General features: G+C 36.2%; 1 protein-coding gene and 1 non-coding gene across 4 annotated transcripts in view; both read right to left on the bottom strand.

Moving 5' to 3' along the window:
- Window positions 1-26,081, bottom strand: part of LNPEP (leucyl and cystinyl aminopeptidase) — a 92,121-nt gene that overhangs the window by 60,761 nt on the left and 5,279 nt on the right. The window lies entirely within an intron of this gene.
- Window positions 4,596-4,730, bottom strand: LOC131489974 (small nucleolar RNA SNORA13). The gene has a single exon (XR_009250868.1). It is a non-coding gene; the product is annotated as a small nucleolar RNA SNORA13 (small nucleolar RNA).

Genomic DNA, 26,081 nt, shown 5'->3' on the forward strand with positions numbered 1-26,081 from the left:
GGAGGCAGAAAGATCAGAGAGAAATGGTCAGTTCATAAGCAACATAAGCTCACTTTATTTAGTTCTAAGAGAGACTAAGATTTAATTTTCCCTTTCAAGCTATCTCTAAAGTTCATTTTAACACATATAAAAATGCTGTGGGAGATTTCCACTTCCAATATGACACAGTAATTGGTACCAGACTTTTCTTCCTCTCATAAATGACTATTAAACTGGACAAAATAATGCAACTATTTTTAGCTACTGGATAAATGAGCAATACTGCGAGGCTACATTTGCTTGGCTCTCTGCCTTGGGACAATTTTCTAATTGTAGTATAGTGAGCTGGAGTCCAAGCAGAGCAGGGCTAGTGGCAGAGACAGGACACTAGAGAGGATAGAAATGCACAGAGTGAGGACCACAGAAGTTTGTACAGGGGTTCCCTGAGAATCCTCAACCAATGCTGAGTGTAAGTAACTACATAAGGCTTACAAAAGAGTATCTGTAATGAGGTTAATATGGAATAGAAATACTAGAGGTCAAGCAGCATAGGCAAACATGGCCAGTTTAACCCAACCTGAAGAAAGAGAACTCATTAACATTCTGCACATCAATTTGAAATGCCAGAAAGGCTTCACTTTAAGGGGAAAAGCACACCATAGAATAAGACCAACTCTAGATCCACATTAAAACAGTCTAAAACCAAGCCCTAAAGACCTAATAAAAACCATGAGGAAAAAACAATCTGGGGGAAGAGTTGTGCTAACTTAGAGGGGCCTGAGAAAAAAAACTTGAAAAAAAAGCTTTCCACAGATCTTCCCTAGCAAACCTATACAAGGTGATCAGCCAGCAACTAAACTGCCACTAAAACAAACAACACTGCAGAGAAATTAAAAAGAAAAAAAAAATTCAACATCTCTACAATGTATCAATCCTGTCCAATACATAATAAAAACATTTCTAGGCATTCAACAAAAATGTGACCCATAAGAAAAAATAAGTCATTAGAGACTGACTTTAAGTTGGCCCAAATACTGCATTTAGTAAAAACTTCAGAGCTGTTGTTTGAAAAATCTCTTAAATAAAGGAAAATATTTTTGAACAATAACAACAACAACAACAACAACAAGGGAGAATATATGAACAGATGAGAATCTCAGCAGAGAAACTAAAACTGCAAAAAAGGATCAATCGGAGAAAAAAAGGAAATTCTAGGACTAGAACTTTCAAAAATTAAAATGAAAAACTCACTGAATGGACTTAATAGTAGATTGGAGATAGCAGAAAAAAGAATTCATGAACTTGACAGATTACTAACAATTACCAATTTGATAAACAAAGGAAAAAAAGACAAGAAAAATGAACACAACATCAGAAATTTGTGGGACAATATCAGATTGTCTAACATATGTAATAGGAGTCCCAGAAGACTCTGAAAATAAAGCAGAAAAAACATTTGAAGACATAATAGTTAACATTTTATTACGTTTGGTGAAAAACACTATTTACCAGGTCAGAAAAGCTCATCAAACTCCAAAGACAATAAATACAAAGAAAATCATATCTAGCTACATCATGGTCAAACTGCTAAAAAGCAAAGATCAAATCTTTAAAGAAGCCTAAAAACAATATGTTACATACAAGAGAAAAATAAGAGTACTAACTTTTCACCAAAATAATGGAGGCCAGAAGATGTGAGAATGTTTTTAAGGGGCTGAAAGGCGGAAAAAAAAAAAAAAAAAAAAAAAAAAAGTTGCCAATTCAGATTTCTATATCCAGAGAAAATATCTCTCAAAAATAAGACAAAGATCTTTCAAATAAATTAAAGCTGATAAAATTAATCTCAAGCAGATGTGCACTACAAGATACTATAAAGCTTTGAGGGAAGTGATACCAGACAGAAACTCAGATCTGCAGGAAGAAAAGAATACCAGAAAAGATGAGTAAGTTGTTAAAAATAAAAAAATTATATATTTTATTCTTCTTCAAATTTCCTTAAAACACTATATATTAAAACTATTTGCTTAAATCAATAATATGTGGGAAGTTTTTAATATATATAAAAATAAAAAAATATGACAACAAGAGCACAAAGAAGAGAAGGGGTGAATAAAAGGAATTATATTAAATTATATTTGTGAATTGAGAAGGGGAAATGCTAAGTGTCCAGTGAAAAGTAGGAAGTATAAAGTAAGAAGAGAGAATGGTCAGGTGTAAAATGTTAGATGGATATTTTTTTAATATTAAATTTATTGTCAAATTGGTTTCCATACAACACTCAGTGCTCATCCCAACAGATGCCCTCCTCAATGCCCATCACCCACCATCCCCTCCCTCCCACTCCCCATCAACCCTAAGTTTATTCTCAGTTTTTAAGAGTCTCTTATGATTTCAACAATAGCCAAATTATGGAAAAAGCCTAAATGTGCATCAACCGATGAATAGATAAATGACATAATTTTGACAATAAACACACTTTAATAAGTTAAGGATGCATTTATTAGCCCTAGAATAATCAATAAAAAAGTAATTTAAAAGATGTATAGCTAAAAAGCCAATGAGGAAAATAAAATAAAATATTAAAAAATACCCAATTAACCCAAAAGGGGGCATCAAAAAAGACACAAAAACAATAATAAAAGGGACAAATAAAAATGATGGCAAAATCATAGATTTAAACACAACCGCATAAAAAATTTCATTAACTGTAAGTGGATTAAACATTTCAACTAAAGGACAGAGATTGTCACAATGGATTAAAAAAAGCAAGACTCCACTACACACTGTCTATAAAAGACACCTTTTAAATTTAAGGATACTATTAGGTTAACAAAGCAGAACAAAATTTTATAATGATAAAAGGAGAAATTCATCAGGATAAGATACCAAGCTTAAATATGTATGTATCTAATAAGAGAGCTTTAAAATTCAAAACAGAAAATGGCAAAACTCAAGAAACAGAAATATCCACAACCATAATTGGAGATTCTGTCATGTCTCTCTTTGTAATTGACAGAACAAGTAGACAACAAGTAGGTCCATAGACTATCTAAATACTACCAACTGATTTGGCCTAAAAGACATTTGTAGAATATTACACCAAACAACTGCAGAATACATATGTAACATTTACTAAGGTAGACCATACACTGAGCCATAAAATAAATCTCAATAAACTTTAAAAGACTGAGTTTTTTTGAGACTGTGTTCTCTGACCACAGTAGAAATAATTTGAAAACCCAAAAATAATGAATTAGACAATGTGTAGATATTTGGAAAACAGAAAATGAACTTCTAAATAATTCAAAAATCAAAGAATAAACAATAACAGATTTAGAAAATACTTAAATAATTTTTTTAATGAGAGAAATTTACTGCTTTAAATGCCTATATTAGAAAGACGTCTAAAATCAATGATATAAGTTTTCACCCTAAGAAACTAAAAAGAATAGTATAGTAAACCTAAGCAGAAAAAATAATAAAGAGCAGAAACCAATAAAGTAGAAAACAGAAAAGAAAATTAATAAAGCAAAAAATGCTGGAGGGCAGAAAAATAGTATTACTGGCTGTTAATCATATTTTCCTAGAAATTGGTCTTATTTTTTTTTTTTTTTTTTTTAATTTTTTTTTTTTTCAACGTTTTTTATTTATTTTTGGGACAGAGAGAGACATAGCATGAACGGGGGAGGGGCAGAGAGAGAGGGAGACACAGAATCGGAAACAGGCTCCAGGCTCTGAGCCATCAGCCCAGAGCCTGACGCGGGGCTCGAACTCACGGACCGCGAGATCGTGACCTGGCTGAAGTCGGACGCTTAACCGACTGCGCCACCCAGGCGCCCCTGAAATTGGTCTTAAAATCAACATTATATCAGGTCCTCGTAGATCTCCAAGACCCATTTTTCACTTCTCAAAAGTCTGGTTAGGTTAATGTAACAAAGGAATCAGAATTGGGTCCTGGACTACAGACAGAGATCCTCTTTCACAAGCCCCATCGCCTTGTATCTGTCCCTCCTCCAAGAGTATCTGGTTAAAAAAAAAAAAAAAAAATCATTTAGCCAGTGTTAATGCTAGCTCTACCCAAATTTAGAAAAATCCATGTTCTCCCCCTCTTCTTTAAAATAAAAAGCTAGATTTTTTTTGTAAATCCAAGTATTTAAAAGGAATTGGAGAGCTATTATATTTTTAATTTTTTTTAATGTTTATTTATTTTGATAGAGAGAGAAAGAGAGTGCAAATGGGAGAGTGGCAGAGAGAGAGGGAGACACAGAATCCCAAGCAGGTTCCAGGCTCTGAATTGTCTGCACAGAGGACACGGGGCTCAAAGTCAGACACTTAACCAACTGAGCCACCCAGGAGCCCCAGGAGCTATTATTTAAAGGACACTTCTTAGAATCTCTTCAAAGTAGAAAGTATTCTTTTACAAAAAAAAAAAAAAAAAAAAAAAATCAAAAACAAACAAGAAAAACTGTGCTTAACTCATCTATTTCTGTATTTAGATTTTTGTATATTTTTTCTTAAAAAGAAAAATCAGTCCTCTTCTAAACCCTTTAAGAGAAATTATACATTTAAAAGCAGAGTTAAGATCACATGTGTAAACAAATTAATATAAAAGGATAAACTCTTACTTTATGCAGCTCCTACACCAACAATATTCAAATTAAAATTCAAGGGCAGGAAAAGGCTGCAAAGCTTCCACCGTTTTTAACACCACGTTCACTAGTTTCCAAAAGTGAATTGGCAACACAAAGGCTACCAGAAAAATCTCTTTTTAAGTGTCCATTTGAAATTTAACTGAAATTAACTCAATAAGAAAAAGAAAAAGCAAAAAAAAGGGGGGGGGGAGGGTCTCATTTTTAAGCATTTGCTTTCAAGTGCTTACTTTATTTAGAGTAAATCACAACTCAGGTTCATTCTGCAGAAATACAACCATCCCTACAGGGTCCTGAAACCAATCTCCATAGCCTTTGTTCTGAAACTCAGGAACCCAAGGGCCAAACCTATATTTAAACTAACTAAATCATTCCTCAGCTCTCAGCCATGCTTCAACAAATCCCTAAGCACATACAAACATGCACAGTGCCTGCTCTGTCTCAGACGAGTATGTGAGACCACACACGTGTAACATGCGTCTCAGTTTCTCTCAAACTTGCATGGCTGTTGTGGCCACTTCCCTTTTGTATTCTTAGCGCACCCTCTTCACTCTCCTCAGCTCACGGGTCTCTCTTTTCCTGCTCTTTATTACACTACTCCAATGTAATCTTTCCAAATCCCTAGTTTCTTTCACCTTTTAAAAATCAATTCAACTATTACTAGAACAAATGTCCTCCTGTGACCCATTCCCCTACTCTCCCTAAAATAGTACACCATAAAAATTAAAATGCCTAGCTGTTCTCTTAGGATGAAAAGGTTAGAAAGACTGCAATAAAGAAATGCTTAAAATGAGCCCTTAAAAAAATAACCCAGCGAGACTTTCACAGATAATACTTTTTTTCCCCTATGGTAGCTCCTGAGACAATCTAGGAAAAGCAAGTTGATTTATAGTAAACTTGACATTATCTAGTCATCATTCTAAAGTAATCCTGCCAACTTGATTGTTTATCCAGGACGTGCTTTCTTCTTTAGTAGCCACTGTCCACAGAGTTGTGTTTATAATTAGACTGTGCGGTGTTAATTATGCTGGCCGCCCTGCCAATGTTCTACAGCAACTACAGGGAGAGATCAAAACAATCATTCCAAATCATGAGTCACCTCACTCTTTCCATACTACAAACCCCTGGCAGTCTCTCAAACTTGGAAAATGGAAGTTGTGCACACTATATGCTTATACGGCCTTTCACATTTAGGATGAAATACTAAGTTCCAAAACCTGCTCCATACTTTTTTCTAGAATAACATACATTTTAATCCTGTAACTTTTTGCTTATTACAGAATTACAGGTTGAAGATGAGAAGGTTTAGAAAAATTTCAAGGCTTAGTTTACCCTACAGAGAAGGGAATTTCTGCAGAAGTAAACTATAATTATAGATTTTGCTTCACATTTAAACAGTTCCTCCAAGGGAGGGGCTCTTATCTCATTCATCTTTATATCCCTGGAGCCCTGCAGGAAAAAAAGCCTGTAATAAATGTTGAAATGAAAGTACCAACACTCAACACATTAAAATTAAGTATTAATTAACAAAAATTACCTCCAAGGCCACTCATAAATTCTCTGAAGGCTGAACCGAAGCTTGGAATAAGACAGAATTAATATGTTAGCCACGAGGTTAAGAAGGTCCTCTAACACCTGCTGTGGGGCTGGGTCCTAAGTCAGCAGGGCCTAGTACTACTTCAGTGATTATGGGCTCTGAGTCACTGCCTTTCTTTTCTACTAGACCCGGATTCTTCAGACTTATTACATTTTCTCCTCTTTCTTCAAAGCTAGGACATAATTTAAATCAATTATGGTTTAGGAGACATAAAGTGTAATGCTGAGGAACCTGTGGATTCTAGTTCTGGCTCCAGAACTTAGTTGGGATCTCAGTGTTCTTATCTGGTAAAACGGAGATAACTGCCCTGTCTACTTAGACTATCATAGGGATTACATGAAATAAGTGGGTCATAACACTCTGCAAACTATGAAGAGCCACATTCATAGTTTGTTGCTACTATATTAAATAGCCACAGTAGGAACTTCAAAATCTCAAGCCAGTAAACACATCCTTTTTTAGCCAAGCACTCTAGCATTTCTCTTTAAGATGCATCAGTACAATTTTCCCCCTCACACCTTTTACTATACAAGATGATTCTTAAATGCCACTCACAGCACATGTCATTAGATAAATTCATAAAATAAGTAAAGTCCAGAAACTCCATTTTGTCTTACTTCCATAAATACCAAATGATAACATAAGCAACAATTCTGGCCTCTTGACGTCTTGTAAGATCAGCATCAGCAATATCTATAGAGGCTTTCAGCCAGTGTAAAACAGGATAACTTGAGATAATTCTGTATCACAGAGATTTTAGTACACAGGTTTTATGTTTTAAGTCATTTGACTTCTAATATATTTGCAAATGGCTGTCTTGATTGTAAAGACACTACAACCTTTCCCAAAATATCCCTAGGGATTAAGTGCATCTAAAGGCCATGCTCATTTACTGTAATTACATTTACACAATAAAACTCAGATAACCAATGACAGCTACAATTTATAAGAAGGCAATTTAAATCATGTAATGGTCACATTGTGACTGAAATAACCAAAAGGGCATTACACAGACATGAATTTCACTTTACCAAACTAAAACACTCAGTCAATAAATTTATCACCATCTTCAAATTGTACACCACATTATATTTATTCAGTCTAATCACAGCTGTTACTTTCTGTGCAGTTGTGTAGTCCTATAAGCAAAAATCAACACTTCAGTGCAGGATGGCAGCAACAAAGAAGATGAGTTTGCTAGTTTAATGTTGCAGCTACGAAGCACATTATTTTAAATATCTATCAAGTAGGGTGCCCGGGTGGCTCAATCAGTTAAACAAACATCGAACTTCAGCTCAGGTCATGATCTCGCCATTCCAGAGTTTCAGCCCCCCATGTCGGGCTTTGTGCTGACAGCTCAGAACCTGAAGCCTGTTTCAGATTCTGTGTCTTCCTCTCTCTCTGCCCCTTCTCTTCTCATGCTCTATCTCTGTCTCTGTCTCTCTCTCTCACACACAAAAATAAACATTAAAAAAAAAACCTTTAAATATCTATCAAGGAGAACACTGAACATGAAAAGGAGGCATTCTACTAGAGAATGCCAAAGACCAAAAAGTATCAAATACAAACATGAGCTATAGCACATAAAGAATCCTGCCACAAAATGCTTCAGATACAGGATTCAATGTAAAGGATCAAGGAGAGGGACAAATAAACACCTGTAGTTTAATTCAAACCTTAACTGTAAAACAAGAATTAAGAAGAGTAATTTCCTTCAGTAAATAAAGAAAATTTTCTTTTTTTTTTTTTTTTTTTTTAATTTTTTTTTTTCAACGTTTTTTATTTATTTTTGGGACAGAGAGAGACAGAGCATGAACGGGGGAGGGGCAGAGAGAGAGGGAGACACAGAATCGGAAACAGGCTCCAGGCTCCGAGCCATCAGCCCAGAGCCTGACGCGGGGCTCGAACTCACGGACCGCGAGATCGTGACCTGGCTGAAGTCGGACGCTTAACCGACTGCGCCACCCAGGCGCCCCAATAAAGAAAATTTTCTACCTCAACAAAGTAGATGTTCTTTTAACTTATGTCCACTTAAACCTCCACATTAACAAATGCTGTTCATTCCCCCCTGAAAGACATTTTCTGATGCCAAGTGTCCACTGAATGTCTAAAGGGCTACTCTCTAGAAGATTCAAGCACTTATGTCCCCACCAGGGCAGTTGTATTCTTGCCAAGAATTAGTTGTTCTCCAATCAATTTATGCTAGTTAAAATTATAACTGTAGTTATGTAAATAAGTACTGCATTAAAGGAAAAAAAAAGAATGAAAACTGCTTCTACGAAAGCTGAGTATGCAGCAGAAAGACCCCACAAAAATGAGTCCCCAAAATAACACAGCTGCCAGATTAGGTATTAGCAAGTAAAACAAAAAGATTAGGGGAGGAGGGCCCTACAGAAGAATTTTGCTCCCAGCCTTCAAAGTGTCTTAAGTTCTCAAACCAGTTTTAAAATAATGAAGACCTATAAATTACAGTTGCGTCACAAACAGCACATATCATATACAAGATGAAATATTGTAGAACTCTAATCAGTGGACCTGTATGCAAAATAAAAGCTTTAGTCAATAAGATAATACTAGTAACTAAATTAACACATTTTGATTTGAAATGCTAAAGCAATGTTATTTTTTTATGATTGCCATTTTCATCTAGGTTTTCAAAGTTATTCATTATATTTGAGATCATGTTAAAGGGAAAGTGATCTAAATTTAAGGTTCACCCTAACAGTTCATCCCAACAATCCCCACACACACATCTAAGTTCCCCCAAACACAAATCATAATGGGTACATACACTTGTGAATGTCTAAAGAATAATCTTTCTATAACACCTAAGAACTTTGCTCTGCAGTTATACTTACTGATAAGTTTAAACTATAGAATGTTTAAAATCATGTCTCATCAATACATGTCAAAACCTAAAATAAGTTACTTGACCAAATAACTCTATAAGAGAAATGCATCCTAAGAGTAACTGCAGAAAAATATATGTGTAAGAATGTTTACAGCAGTCTTGTTTACAGAGCAACAGAAAGGAAATAATCGAAGTATGTGACAACGGTATATTCATACCTAATAAAGTATTATACAGACATAAAAATTATTTACATCATAAAACTTATTTACATCTATTTTAAACATGGAAAGGTATTCAAAATATAGTATTAAGAGGCAGGTTATGGAATTTTAAATAAATAAATATTCATCCAGTTGGAAACACTGTAAATAAAAATGTAAATACTGGTTATTTCTGGGAGTTATGAGTATGTTGGGTGTTTTTAGTATCTATATTTTCTACTTTTTAAATGTATAAAAATAGGAGAACCCCCTTGAACATGTACAGATCATGTTTTAATCTATGAAGATTTAAAGTTAATAAAATGATGAAAAATTATCAACACTGTTGAGGTGTCTTAAAAATGGCCCTGGGGGCACCTGGGTGGCTCAGGTGGTTAAGCGTCTGACTTTGGCTCAGGTCATGATCTCGTGGTTCATGGGTTCAAGCCCCACATCCGGTTCTGTACTGGTAGTGCAGAGCTTACTTGGGATTCTCTCTCTCCCTCTCTCTCTCAAAATAAATAAATAAACTTAGAAATGGCCCTGGATGGTGAAATCAGGAAACCTGGACACCAGGTAGAATGTACCATTAATCTCTGATGGAACCTCCTATTCAGAGGTGGAGTCTGCATCCACCTTGAATCTAATGGCCTTATAACTTGTTTCAATCAATGGAATGCAGACGTGACACTGTACAATTTCCAATCCTAGTTTTAAAGGGCCTTGTTGCTTTCATTATTTCTCTTTTGCTGACCTGAGAGCCCCATGAGAATAAATCTGAGCTAATGTCCTTATGGATGAGGAACCACATGGAAAGACAAGTCCAGCCAACAGGCAGCACCAACTGCCAGATATGCCAGTTAAGCTATTTTAAATCTTCCAGTTCCAAATTAAGCTGCCAAATGATGGCTGCTACAAGTGACCCCAGGCAAGATCAGTGGAAGAAACATCCAGCTGAGCCCAGTACAAATTGTTGACCTACAAAATAGTGGGCAAATAAAATTGGTTATTATTTTAAGCCATTAAGTATTGTCATTTGTTACACAGCAACAGATGAATGATTTATCCATCCTCTACACAATATACTATTAATATTGTGGTGTACATTTCTTACACAATCCCCTAAGATCACACTACACATACTAGTTCTACGATTCTGTGACATCTTGGAAATGGGAACAGAAGCAGGGCCTCATGGTTAGACTCCAACTCAGACACATAAGAATAGAACATCCGGTATTCAGAACACTCAGCATTCTTTATACAAAACTGTGTGCAACTGTGAGCTTTCCCTCCAAGGGCTTTGAGGAAAACTTGAAGTACATGACTTCATTGTTTCTTACTGCCTTATCAATAGATGTGGGGATGCTATGCCTGGGGCCCTAGTACAGGACCAGGGCAAACAATGAAAAAAGTAAGACCAAGTTCGTTATCAAAACCATCATCTTAACACCACCACAAATAGTGATAAAAACCAACATTCACTAAGGGCTTTAGCATGTGCTAACAATGCACTGGGCACAGCAGAGTAGTTAGGAATGTCTCTGAAACTACACTGCTATGTCATTCCCGTGTAACCTTGATTGAGCAAGTTAGTTCATCTTTCCAAGTTCAGTTTGCTCATTTGTAAGATGGAGATAATAACAGTACCTATCTCACTGAGTTTTGAGAATTAAATGAGATATGTATAAAACATTTAGAACAGAGCCTAGCACATATTAAAATGCTAAATAATTATTAGCTTTCGGTATTATTAATCAGGATTTTACATATGTCAACTCATTTAATTTAATCCCCACAACATTTTATAGATGAAGAAGTGGGAATTGGAGAGTTAGATAACTTGCTAGTGAGTGGCATGGCCAAATTTCAAACCCATATTTTTCTATGGTAGCTAAACCCTTCAAGACCATGTGCCATGACTTAAAATAGGCCAGGAAAGTCAAACCAGGTCCCATGTACAGAGAAATGCCTCATGTCTTAGCAGCCTCTGGATCTGGGCTGGGTGGTCACAGAGCCATCCCCACATCAGAGCTGAAGAGCTGCGAAGAGGGTTAGGATGGTGTCAGAGATCCACAAAACTACTGCCATGTGTCAAACAACGGCACTATAGTTTCTACAACTCTTTCAGCCAGGCATTTAGTGGGTACTGAAAAAGTACTGCTTGATTTTGCCCAATTTACATTCCCTGTTACAACTCCATCCTGGGCAGTAAATCGAACTTGATCCCTCTTTCATTAGGATTCTGAAATTATCCAAATACAACACAGTTACCCATTTCACTGAAACTTTATTTTTTGCTAGTTCACAAAACTAGAAGCTTTTTATGAGACACTCTAAGCCCGTTATATTTTACAGATTATTAACTTTTGTTCAAAATTATTCAGCTACTTAGTTAAAACGAATGAAAACAAGATTTTTTGAATTTTTAGATTTTAATTTTTCTACAAGGAAGATGGAAGTGAAACAACGACTGAGTTTAACCCACACAACTGCACAGCTAAGTTTAGATCAACCCAAGTTCAGCTCAATGATTTTGAAAACAACCACTTTCTCAGACTTACAGGAAATGGTTAAGCAACCACAGAGAAGTCATTTGTTCTTGCACCACAGCAGACACATTTTTTTTTAATGAGTCCTTTTCAGATAATAGAACTTTATAACATTGTACAAGCACTCATCAACCTAAAGAGCAAGTCTACAAGATGCTACGGTTATTACTTTATTCTAGATACTCCATTTCCTTTGAAAAGAGCAAAGAACTATGAAATGCTTTTTTTAAATGAGTTTTTACATTTCATAATAAAATGAATTCTCAAGACTTTAAGACCAAACCAGAAAAATAAAAATCATTGCAGGGGAACAGACAAGCTGACATTTCAAGACTGAGCAACATGGTTCCATGCTGTTCTCAGACAAAACAGAGGCTAGATATGATAGAAAAAAATTATATTCCTAGAGAAATTTCTCATGTTCTACTATAGAACATTTTTTGAGAAAATCTATTTGCTGTCTCCTTTTACCCTATAGTACTAGTTGAATCATGATACAGGAAAATGTGACACTTGGGATGACGGAATCTGCATAATTGTAAATAAAGTAGTTTTCTGGCTAAAAGATAAAGCCTGACTAATTTTTAAAATTTGTGGGTTTTTAAGAAAATTTTTAATGTTTGTTTATTTTTGAGAAAGAGAAAGAGAGACACAGCATGAGCTCAGGAGAGGGAGGCACAGAATCTCAAGTAGGCTCCAGGCTCAGAGCTGTCAGCACAGAGCCCAACATGAACTGTGAGGTCATAACCTGAGCCAAAGTCAGACACTTAACCTATTGAGCCACCTCGGTGCCCCTTAAAATTTGTTTTTTAATGCAAATATTTCTAACACATTTTATTATTTTCCTATCTTCTTACAAAGACTGATCTCAACATATAGTCATCATTGGGAAAAAATAACTGCAATGCTATTTGTTGGGACACAGAACTCACTGTCCCAACTGATAAAAGAATACTAATATAGGAAATGATGCTCCCATACCCCAAACACCAAAGTGGCCAATTTGTTTAAAAATACATTTCAATTAGCAACTTAAAATTTTACAGCAAATTTGGGACACCTGGATGGCTCAGTAAGTGTCCCACTTTTGATTTCGGCTCTGGTCATGATCTCAACGGTTTGTGAGATTAGACCCGTTGTCAGTCTCTGTGCTGACAGTATAGAGCCTGCTTGGGATTCTCTTTCCCTCCCTCTCTGTTCTCCCCTGCTCGCTTGCTCATTCTCTCAAAAATAAACTTAAAAAAAAGTTTACAGCCGATCATATCGTGTGAGATTTTTTTTTTTTTAATTATACTTTAGATTGTATTCACTGAACCAAGTTTCACTGCAGCTCTTTCTTTACCGCAGTTATTTTTCAGGGGATTTATAAGCGAAACTGAAGATCAATTTTGATTATGATTCACATACCAGACAGTAAATATTTCTTGAAGACAAATTACTCTGTTTGAAGAACCCGGAGAAAAGAAAGATTGAGAAAAAAAAAAAAATGAGCAGTGCCACAGGGATCTGTAAGAAGGTATCAAAAGGACTAACATATATGTAATTGGGAGTCCCAAAATGACAGGATAAAAACATTGAGACAGAAAAATTATTAAGAAATAATGGCCCCAAACTTTGCAAATATAGTGAAAGACACACATTTATAAATTCAAGAAGTTCAATGAACCTTAAAAATAAAAGGACCAAAGACAACCAAACCAAGACACAATCAAACTTCTAAAAACCAAAAGTAAAAAAAAAAAAAAAAAAAAAAAAAAAACACACTTGCAACTAAATGGGAAAAGAGTGATATGTTACATATAGGGTAACACCGGTACAAATACCATGAGTTTTTTGCTTTTGTTTTTGTTTTTTTTAGGTAAACTCTACCCCAATGTGGGGCTCAAACTCACAACCCAGAGATCAAAAGTCGCATGCTCCACAGACTAAGCCAGCCAGGTACCCCTCCGTGAGTTTCTTAACAGAAAACCATGAAAGCCAGAAAATGATAGAGCAACATCTTTATTGCTTTTACATATATGGAACTGTTATTATATATGTTTGTGTAATATACATAATACATGTTCTATATTACACAGATATATTTATACCTTTGTGTAAACATGTCTCCAGAATACATAAACAACTTCTATAATCCCTAACCAACTCTTGAACAGCCATTTCACAAAAAAAAAAAAAAAAAAACAAAGATGAACTACCGCCAAAAAAAAAAAAAATACATTCAATATCAGTAGTCATCAGGGAAATGCTATTAAAACCACACTGCGATACACACACTGGATTGGCTAACATTTTTAAAATTAATCATAACAAATTTTGGTAAGGATGTAGAGAATAAGCACTCTCAAACACCACTGATGGAAATGTAAAATGGTAAAACCCATTTGGAAAACAGTTGCCAGTTTCTTAAGTTAAAACAAACAGCTCCTAGGTAATCCAACCAATCAACTCCAAGGCATTTACCTAGAAGAAACTAAAACAAATGTCTACACAAAGACTTGTATTTGAGTCTTCACAACAGTTTTATCTGTAATAACTCAAAGCTGGAACCAAATGCCCAGTAAAAGGTAAATGGATAAACAAAGAATGGCATATCAATACAATAGAATACTATTCAGCAATTTAAAAAGAAAAAAGAGAAAAAGGAACTACTGATAGAACATGGATATTTCAAAATAAATTATGCTAACTGTAAGAAGCCAGGCGAAAAAAGACAGTCTATGATTCCATTTATACAAAATCTATATAATTCCATTTATATAAAATTCTACAGAATTAGAAAGTAAACCAATCTATGGTAACAGAAAGCAGGTCAGTGATTGCCTAAGAATGGGAATGGAGGGAGGAATAAATTATAAAGCTTTCTGGTTTTGCTTTGACTTTAAATTTTAAAAAGGTAACACCAAGAATAAGGAATATGCAACACTTCAGTACTCTGATTTTAATTATAAAAAGGCCAATCTGAGAGGTTTATTTGAACAATAACTACTCATTGGCAGACACCAGACTTTAGACCTTTGTTCCAAAATGGCTTTTTTTCCGCTCACAAAAAAGGAAGCATAAAAAGTCTCCTGTTTAAACGTATTCCTGACACTTAAACACCAAGAGACATAAGGCTAATTCTCTATAATAAGTATTTCAAAGTACTTCGAATGACTGCATTAGGATGAGTGGGTATATCACCTATTTTTGTAGAATTCTCACTCAGTTGGCTGAACTTATGTGTACATGGCAGGGTGTACATGTTTATACTTAATCAGTTTACCATATGTCTTAATTTGGGGGCAAGACAGTTTTAAGCAGATCAGTCCTAGTTCTTAATGGCCCCAAAGAGCCCCAAGAAAAAAAAAAAAAGACAGTTGATTCTAGTTCTCTTAAAGATCCAGATCATTCCATGGCAGGGCAAGTATGGGACAAAGGGTTTTATAACATTCTGGACAAGCAGAAAACAAAAATAACTGAACTTTGTAGACCTTTAATTCATTATAATTAAGATAAGTCTAAGACATCACTCAAGGGCTGAGAAGTTAAATGATGCATCCATATTAAGTGTTATGTTGGAGGGAGGGGGTATTGGGAAAGAGGGGCAGCTTGTTGAAATCCCTTCAAATATAAACAGAATATAGATAAAAATCCATTTTATAAAGGACAATTGAATACTTTTTTTAAAATCTGTGTCCTCCCTAGAACTATCCAGGGCTGAAATGAAATGACAGTAGAGTCTTCAATTAACCAAGGCGTCTGAGGTGTGGCTTGTCAGATATTCCTGGTTAGTACATTTCCTTCTATGACCTAGATCTATCTTAAACTCGCTGCCCAATTCCATCAGCTCCACTTTCTACCCATTGTAGACTCCTAAGGTGTTCGTCTCCAGCCCCTGTAAAAGGCAAGTTTAATGCTTAGAGTGACTGTTCTCAAAGTGCAGTATGGGTACCCTGGAATCCCTCATATTTTTTTAGCGGTCTTCAAGGCCAAAACTGTCTTCACGCTGAGATGTTATCTGCCATTTTCACTCCCATTCTCTCGTAGGTATAGGGGAGTTCTCCATAGGCTACACGCACGACATGAGATACAACAGACTGAATGCAAATCTGAAAATCCAGTTGTGTTCTATTAAGCCAGACATTAAAGAGACTTGCAACAATGTAAGATAATTCCTCCCCTAATTTGTTTTGGAGGATAGCTATTTTTCATTTAAAAATGTCATTTTTTTATTGTCACTATGAAATTTACTAATTTTTATTTTTAAAAAAATTTTCAGTGCTAATTTCTAGTACAGTAAATATCTAGACATATAAACAAAATCTCCTAGAGATTCACAATAATTTGTAAGAGTATAAAAGGGGTCCTGAGACCAAAATACTTAAGAAGCATAACTCTTGCTTTTAAAGATAAATAAAAAATTCCCAAACTCTCCAGATACCATAATTCAAGCACTGAAGTTTCATTATACTGTTTGAAAAAGCATATAGAGTAAATACATGAAGAAAAATAAATACAGATGGTCTGTATAACTTTATACAAGGGCACAAGGGGTTTTGAATCATCCTGGATTCCTGAGTTCAGAAAAAAAGAACTGAACCATTTGTGTTTCTTTCAGCATCCTTAGGAAGAAGGAATGTAGACTCCAACCATTTGTTCCTATGGAAAAATATAATCTTCTTTACCTTGAGATAAACAAACGGTCCAAAATATGGCTGCCTATGTTCCCGAAAATTCACGTGCTGAAATGCATGTGTAACCCCAATGCAACTGTATTTGGAGACAGGGCCTTTAAAGAGATAATTAAGGTTAAATGAAGTCATGGGGGTGGAGCTGGTAAGACGGGTGTTCCTGTAAGAAGAGGAAGAGCCTCAAGAGCTCTGTGCAGAGGAAAAGCCATGTGAGGACACAGCAAGAAGGTGGCCATCTGCAAGCCAGGAAGGGGACTTTCACCAGAAACCAACCATGCTGTCACCTTTACCTTGGACTCCCAACCTCCATAACTGTAAGAAAATAACATTTCTTTGGTTTAAGCCACCCAATCCTGTAGTATTTTGTTATGGTAGCCTGAGCTAATACACTGCCTATACCATTTCTGTATAACTCCATAAATATACTGAGATGGGGAGGGATATTTTTAAAAGGGAAGGAGATGTTGAATAAATATCTTCACAGTTTACATATCATAATTTATGTTACTTGGCCACTAAGGAGTTGTTTCAGGTTTTTTCTCAAAATGTCATTTAATTTTTATCCTTTGATTAACCTCGGGACAGAAACCCACATTTTCTTCCTCCTGGTTAGTGTCATGTCTAATATTCACACTTTCATATCTCAGCTCATGCTGTAATACACTTCGACCATTAGTTATTCTTTTGTGTCGACTAATAACCCCTGCCTCTCAATGGTTTTGCCTGATTGACAGCCATGACGTAGTTTCACCTACTCTATTCTACCCATAAGGCCACACGAATGCTTATACATGGCCAATTCATGCCTTCTTCCCAATTCTGGGATAGTAGGAAATTCCTTTTTAAAAGTCTCATTTAATTGGCTTGGGATTTGTCTTTGTGGCTCACTAATGAAGGGCAAAGTCCCCAAGAGTAGGCCAGCCAGAAGGCCCCACAGGACTGCAGGAAAAGAAACTGATTTAACTGCATCACTTTGGTCTCAAATGCAAACCTGCTAACTTTCATCTTGCTTCCCCTCAAACACTACGACCATTTCTTATTTAGCACTATCTTCCCAGTACAAAGCACAGGGTCTGAAAAAGCAGGTGCTGGAAAGGCGTTTCAGTGGAAAAGAAAGCTGAATGAGCACTGATAAGAATATTCAAAAAAAACTGATTTGGAATTACTCTACTTGTCTTAGAGAAATTTAAAGAAAAATGAAAAGAGCACTGAAATTCAACTTTACTTGGGAAAAAAAAATTGAAAAAGTAAAAATGAAACACAACTGTTACTTAAAGTTTGTTCTGGAGTTGCATGAAGTAATATTAGTCTCAGATAACATTTAATGAGCATCTAATATGTGTATCTAATGTGTGGAGCACTATGTTGGGCACCAACTCTATTAGGAACTAAATATAGGACAACTGTGTGCTTTCTGTCATATGTAATTGATGGTTCCTGGCTGAACAAGCATGTACATTTATACAGAACAGGAAATGTGGTTTTCACCATTCAGAAAATGGAGTCCTAAACAAATGGTACCTCTGCTTTCATAATATACCATTTATGCCTCTTTGAACATTCTTGGGAAGAAACATGAACTCCAATAACTTATTCCTGTGAGAAAACACTATTTTCTGAACACTGAGGCTTCCTAGGAAAAATTGTGTCTCAAGGAGAGGAATGCCTCTACTATGTTCCCATGCAACCCAGCCATACAGCCACTTAAAGGATTATTTCTTACTTCCTTCACCTTGCTGTTGTTCAAAATCACTACCTTATATGATTCAGAAGTTCAGGATATTATCTTAGCGAGGAAAAAAAAACAACAACAACAGGCAACAGGCCTAGAGACTTCTGGCAGGGTGGATGGAGGTAGGGAGGTAAATTGCCATAAATCACAACAGATTCTCAGAGCCAAAGAGGGGCTGCCAAGTTACATTCCTTTAGCAAAAATAATAACAAAATACAGTGTCACAGGTACTAGCACAACTATGAATTCACTAGTAAAACTAGTTTCTTATTAAGCTTCTGTGAGGACACAAACAAAACAGGTAAGAATTTAAACACATTATATTAGAGACATGTTTGTTTGCATTCCCGACGTCTGAAATACAGGCCTTGTTACCAGTTAAAGAAGTACCTTTATTCTATACCTTCATGTTAACACTACCCCTTTTAGTCTTGAATTCCTGTTTCAACCCCACCCAAGAGACAAAATATATTTAATACCTGATTTAACACCGAAACAAGTTCTACTTGTATGAAGTGTGTATGAAGCGAGGTGTGCTTATTCCATTTGCTTGACAGAAAAAGAACTAAACTGGATGTAGAAATGAATAGTTCCTCTACTCTTAGGCAACACTTCCCTCCAAGTGTTACAAATGCATAATTGTTAATAAATATGAAATGGAAAGAATCCTATACTGACCTAAAGCCTTTAGTAAACAAGATACAAGAAATATCATTTGTGGCCCAACTTTCAAAATCTCACTATGGCAGGAATGTGTCATATCACCATGTCTCCTAGACCTCAGTGATATCAGAAAAAGTTTTGAGCTTCTGTGCACATTTTAGTTTTTTAACTAAACATATTAAAACATCTTGATATTATCTTTTTTTAAATTTTTTAATGTTTATTAATTTTGAGACAGAGACAGAGTGTGAGCAGGGGAGAGGCAGAGAGCGAGAGGGAGACACAGAAACTGAAACAGGCTCCAGACTCTGAACTGTCAGCACAGAGCCCGACGCCAGGCTCGAACCCACGAACTGGGAGATCATGACCTGAGCCAAAGTCAGATTCTTAACCGACTGAGCACCCAGGCGCACTGATATTATCTTTAAATAAGAGTCACAGAGCCAGTGAGTAAGGAGCCAGGATTTGAAGGCCGGCAGTATGAATTACTTTGCACTATTATGCTACACGATAGTAGTCTTACAAAAGGAGGTAGATTCATGGGTAGATCTCCAAATGAAAAAATAAAAGTATAAAACCAAAACTATTTAAGGAAAGCAGTGTGGGATAGGACCAGTGCTCCTCCAAACCTGACCGTTTTCAAAGAGAGGATACTAAATTGTGTGTTCATATACCTTTCTTCAAAATTTATTCTGCTGGATGTAAGCTTTCCAAGGACAAACAGAGACAATACTGCACTCTTACTTGACTCCAGCTTTAAGAATAAAGCTTAGGGGGCACCTGGGTGGTTCAGTCGGTTAAGCATGCAACTTCAGCTCAGGTTATGTTCTTGTGGTTCATGGGTTTGATCCCCTTGTCGGGCTCTGTGCTGACAGCTCAGAACCTGGAACCTGCTTCGGATTCTGTGTCTCCCTCTATCTGCCCCTTCCCCACTTGCACTCTTTCTGTCTCTCAAAAATGAATAAACGTTAAAAAAAATTTTAAATTAAAAAAAAAAGAATAAAGCTTGGAACAAGTTAGCACATAGTGAAGGTATATTTTAATATATTTATTTGAGAAAGGTATCTTTTTAAAAACTATTATTTTTTTAAAAGAAGAGATAAGTAAGGACCTGTCAAAAACAAATTTAAAAAATACTTGTTAACTGATGCAGTTTAAAATGGTATGCAAGAAGAATCTGTATTAAAATAATCCCTCTGGGCTTCTTCTCTGACCCCCAGTGCTGATTCCCCAAAAGAAGAATGGACCAAGGAGACATGGAACACTAATTTTGGTTTGTAATATTTTTAGTCTTGATAAAAATAAGAAATGAAGAAAAGCATTAGCAAGATGTAAAAAGGAAGAAATTCAAAATGAAAAAAGCAAATAAAGAACAACAAAAATACATTTGAATCCCGGTATTACCTGGTTTCTATAAAATAGACTTAAGACCAAGCATTCATCTAAAAAAATTTTTCTACAAAAAATTCTGTGTGTGTGTGTGTGTGTGTGTGTGTATTCATTTCTGTATTTATTTTCTCCAGTTGTTATAATGGAATAAAGAACCAAGAAAATATAAAATTTACAATAATGTACAAAGTCCTAGCTATAACCATTTAATTCTATTGAACAACCACCATTCAAAAACACTGTCAATTCCACAGAGGAAATACTCTACTTAAAATTCTGGCCAGAGGGCACCTAAAACACATCAATTTAACAAGTGCAACAAGATATCCCATGGACTAAAGAATACAGACAAACAGTACAGAGTATTGTCATAAGGATCAGAATTCACAAAAAGACATGCCATTTTATTCACTTAAAAGTTAGCTAATATTCTTATGGGGAAAAATTAAAATTATTGTAGCTTAGTTTTCAATTTTCTTTTCTTTTCTAGGCTACATTATTTACCATAATGTTTATATTTATATTGAACTTATCCTCCAATCAAATTTATAATCTTTATCACATATAGTAATTTTTAAAATATTTCCTTATAACATAAGTCCCACAGTCCTTGACAATCCTCAGGGCACCTCTGAGAAAGATTTAGCCATAAAAAGTAATTGAAATTGTCAATGCATCCTAAATACTTATGCTCATCAATCTTTCAGGTAAATCTGCATAACTACAAATACTTTGTAAAGATTTAAAGCTAAAAGGTTTATTTTTAATTCCATCAAATATTTGGATATAGTTCCAAAAGAATCTTAACATATTCATATACATATAACGTATTCATTATATAAAATGAAAAATGGCATTAGGCATAAAAAATACCTGTGAGTGATTTAAAGAGAAAGCCTATCACCGAATGAGATCTGCAAAGAAAATTTATGAGGACTCTTCAGTGTATGCAGAATGCTTTTGAGCTAGAAAATACTTCAATTGGTGAATAAATTTGCTAGACCTGATGTCAGAGGGATTTGAAAAAGAACTATTTTGCTGATAATTCTGAAATACTTTTCCATCTGACTCATCAGACTGATAAAATTCAAGGTAAATGATAATCTTAAATCTTCATAGTAAAAACTTTGCCATCAATTTACAACTTGCTGAGGGTTAATTTGACTATCATTAACCCATTGAAAAATATAGTGGTGATTATCCAAAAGTCTGGGATTATAACTACATTTTTGTCCACCAATAGTCACTGTCATTTCATTATCTGCCAAGAAAAGCTTCTATGTGTGAATTCAAGTTTTTATCTCAACAATGTTTCCTGAATTGGCAGTTAATTAAACTACAACCATGTACCGAACTGCAATGAACTGCACTAGAGCAAAGTTAGCCACACTGTAGTGAACATGTGCTTATTTCTACCTACTTCAAAACACTATCATCTAATCCCCAAGTCAGACTGGACCCTCCTTCTACGTTCAAGTATTTTTCTGTGTGCTTCCTCCAAATGAAAACTTACAAGCTTCTCACAGTAACCTGTACTAAGGAAGATGGATGTGAGGCTGCTGTTGTAAACAGCAAAGCATTTCTTATTCCTACTAATACTCACTACATCCATGCTGAGTTGGTTTCTTAATCTAGCCAGCCAATCTAGATACTGAAACGACAATGTCAGTGGCCCAAAGGGCTTAGGTACTTGGCACTTAGTTTAAAGGGCAGAGAAAATACTGCTAATAAGTATAAAAAGGAAGCAGCCCAAGCTGATGGACATTATTTTGATAAATCTTGGACATACTCATTCCTTCCACCAGGCTCTAAGGTCCACAGCAGCCCCCCTAAATCACTGAGGGCATTCTGACAATTATGGAACAAGAAGAAACCAGACAAGGATCAAACAACTTCTGCCTTCGAATCCCACTACCAATACCAAGTTAAAGAAAGATCTTTAAAACAGTTAGCTCTCTTCAATCACTCCCACTAATCACCATGCATTTTTCCTCTGAAGAAAACCCTGGAGTGGTGCAATGCTGTTGAGATGATGACTGTTCTAACAGCTATTTTAAATCTTAGGAAATAAGTTTCAGCTGTGAGAAATACCATAACACCCCCCCCCCCAACCCCGCAAAGCTTCCCTGCCCACCTGAAAGTTGGTCTAGGACAGTGAATGCCTAAGACAGTTGTTTACGAAACACTACCACAGAGCCCTGGCCATTATTTGCTGCTGCAAGATCTAGGAAGGAAAGGAGCACACCCAACCCACAAAAATACCCATTCTCTCACTGTAGTTGTCATTCTCCTTTAGCCCAGTTTATGAAATTCTCCCCAGAGAAGCATAAAGAAGCCTTTAACTCCCTTCATCCCAGATCACTGGTTTGGCCTCCCTGACAGCACCAGGGGGCTAGAGAAAACTCTGGTCTGTCCAATCCCCAATCCACAAAAGTCCAGACAACTGGCTTAAATTTTGTTTTGGTGACTGCATTCTTGACATATGTGGAAGGAATGCCCAGGAGACCTTCATTAAGCAGTAATACACACTAAAGGAAAAGACTTCAAAGAGCCTTGTACAACTGAACTTACTTCTCCATTGTTTTTTCAAACTCCCTTAGAAGCCTGAATTTTCTTTATTTGGTCAATGAACTGGTTTCCTCCAAGTTTAGATGCAAGGGTTGAAATTTTTAAAAAATAAATTGGTTCATAGGGCACCTGGGTGGCTCAGTGGGTTAAGCATCCGACTTCGGCTCAGGTCATGATCTCACAGTTCATGGGTTTGTGTCCCGGATCCAGCCCTGTGCTGACAGCTCAGTTCAGAATCTGTCTCCCTCTCTGCCCCTCCCCCACTAGCACTCACTTTCTCTCAAAAATAAATAAACATTAAAAAAGACTTTAAAAAAGTAGGGGCGCCTGGGTGGCTCAGTCGGTTAAGCATCCGACTTCAGCTCAGGTCACGATCTCGCAGTCCGTGAGTTCGAGCCCCGCGTCGGGCTCTGGGCTGATGGCTCAGAGCCTGGAGCCTGCTTCCGATTCTGTGTCTTCCTCTCTCTCTGCCCCTCCCCTGTTCATGCTCTGTCTCTCTCTGTCCCAAAAATAAATAAACGTTAAAAAAAAAAAAAGTAAAAAAAAAAAAAAGTAGGGGCGCCTGGGTGGCTCAGTCGGTTAAGCATCTGACTTCAGCTTAGGTCATGATCTCACAGTCTGTGAGTTCAAGCCCTGCATCGGGCTCTGTGCTGACAGCTCAGAGCCTGGAGCCTGCTTCGGATTCTGTATCTCCGTATCTCTCTGCCCCTCCCCTGCTCATGCTCTGTCTCTCTCTGTCTCAAAAGTAAATAAAAATATTAAAAAAAATTTTAAAAATATAAATTGGTTCATTGTTCACTCATAAGCATCTGTACAAAAGTGGAGCAAAAACAGGTAATAAAAAACAGTGACTACTATCATGATAGTCCTACAGAGTCAATGGCTCTAGGGGCACGTGGGTGGCTCAGTAGGTTAAACATCTGACTCTTGATTTCAGCTGAGGTCATGATCTCACGGTTCATGAGACTGAGCCCCACCTCAGGCTCCATGCTGATAGTGTGGAGCCTGCTTGGGATTCTCTCTCATGCCCGTCTCTCTTTTTCTCTCAAAATAAATAAATAAACTTTAAAAAAAGAAGTCAATGGCTCTATATTCTTCACATTCAGTAGAGAGAACAGTCTTAACTCACAAGTGACTGCATTTTTCTGACTATGATAGAGAGAGATATGTAGCATGATTAAACTTGTGTCAAATGTTTTCTATCTCCTTCCAAGGTTTCCAAATGCCATTCTTAACTCACTCATCCCCTTACTCCTCAATTCCTTTTGTCTAATCAGTCTTTTTGTCTACTTGCCCCTTCCAAACCCAACTCCTCCATCTTTTGACCTCATACATCAGTGTCCTGCTCCCCAAACTAAACTAACCTCTCAAAGATTTGCAAGGCTCAAGGTATGACCATTTTGGAAATCTCTGCCTTATCAGTTTCCCCCTTTACCTTAAATCTCTACATTTCTCTCATCTTCATCACTAATTCTCTTAAGTCTCAATTTTCCCTAAAGATCTTTGGTTTCAAAGTCCTACAGGTGCTACCAGGACAATCACGAATGGATTACAACAACAAATAAGGCTGCAAGGGAATCCTGACCATCCTTCCATAGATTCAGGAACAAGAACTATTTTGTTTCTGTCATATTTACTGCACAGAAACACCAGGGCAATGAGCAGCTTTTTTCACAAAGGCCACCAGATATACAAGGAGCTGAACCACCACAAAGCCTCCAAAATTTCCCTCCATTCTCATTCCTGGTTTCCTGTGAATGCTCAGAAAAGGTATATAGCTAGAGACTCAAATTAAAAAAGAAAAAAAAAGAAAAGAAAGGAAAGAAAAGAAAAAAGAAAAGAGAAAGGAAAAGAAAAGAAAAAAGAAAAGAAAAGAAAAGAAAAGAAAAGAAAAGAAAAGAAAAGAAAAGAAAAGAAAAGAAAAAAGACATTCTCTGGTTGCTCCAATAATATTATGGAAAGATCTACTGGTATTATTAGCTCCAGCTCCGACTTCCTACAGTTTTCAAGACATGAGGTAACTACCTGACAGAACATGGCTACACTGTCCTCATCTCTACTGCCAAAAGCCATGGGCCCAATGTAGCTCCATCACAACTTCAAGGGTAACCTTGGATAAATTCCTTCATATCTCAATTTCCTAACGCTTTCACAGAAAGCGTTGAAAATGTTTTCATTCCTTAACAGGAGTATCATACCGCATCATTAGAAATGTGAACTTATTGGTGGCAAATGTTCTATGAACAGGTTTTAATACAATTCTGTACATTTATTTCATAATTAGAAAACTATCTTAACATTTTATTGTTTTGTTTGTTTCTTCTAGATTTCTTAGTTTTATATTAGCATGAAAGCAAAACTAGATTCTTCCATTTCATTTCTCTCATTGAGGTCAGCATTACCTGATAACAGGTTTGTGGGTTTCTTGCAACTGTGCCCAGCAGAAAATCTACTTGTAAGTGGGTGTTCAAAAAACAGTGTTTGAATGAACTCCTGAAGAGGAAATCACCCCTGGCTTATTTTCTATATGGTAATTTCCTTATAACCAATCTCTCTAGTTATATATCTTTCAATTCTCAAGTATCATCTGTAGACAAGCTTATTTTAATTGCTCCTAAAATATGCTGTTTGTCTCAAGACACTCCTTTTTTGGAAATTGTTACAAAGCAAAAGACTATGCCCCCGCCTCCACTGTTTTCCTTAAAAACTGGATAGTTTCTAGTTATAGCCTCAACCCTAGAATATTAAATCATGTTAATACTTGATTCCTATACAGTCTTATTTCACTTAAATGAAACAGAACATTCAAGACAGAGGATAAAAACATATTTTAACTTCAATCACATAGAGAAACTATGATCTTCCATTTTTTAAGGATTTTCTTTCAACATGGTTATTTATCACAAAAGAAATAGTGTGTGTGCATATATATATATATATATATATATATATATATGCACATACATATGGTAAGCTCATATTTTTGACAGATGATGCTAATTTTTTTTAAAGAAATGCATAACTATAGGACAAGTGTTATTTGTAAGATAAAAAGATGGGGGTGTCTGGGTGGTTCAGTCCTTTAAGCGGCCAACTTTGGCTCAGGTCATGATCCAACTTCCTTTGGCTCAGGTCATGATCTCATGGTTCATGGGTTCGAGCCCCTCATTGCGCTCTCTGATGTCAGCGTGGAACCCGCTTCAGATCCTCTGTCCCCCCCCGCCC

The sequence above is a fragment of the Neofelis nebulosa genome, chromosome 1, assembly GCF_028018385.1.
Source record: "Neofelis nebulosa isolate mNeoNeb1 chromosome 1, mNeoNeb1.pri, whole genome shotgun sequence".
NCBI classification, from domain to species: domain Eukaryota; kingdom Metazoa; phylum Chordata; class Mammalia; order Carnivora; family Felidae; genus Neofelis; species Neofelis nebulosa.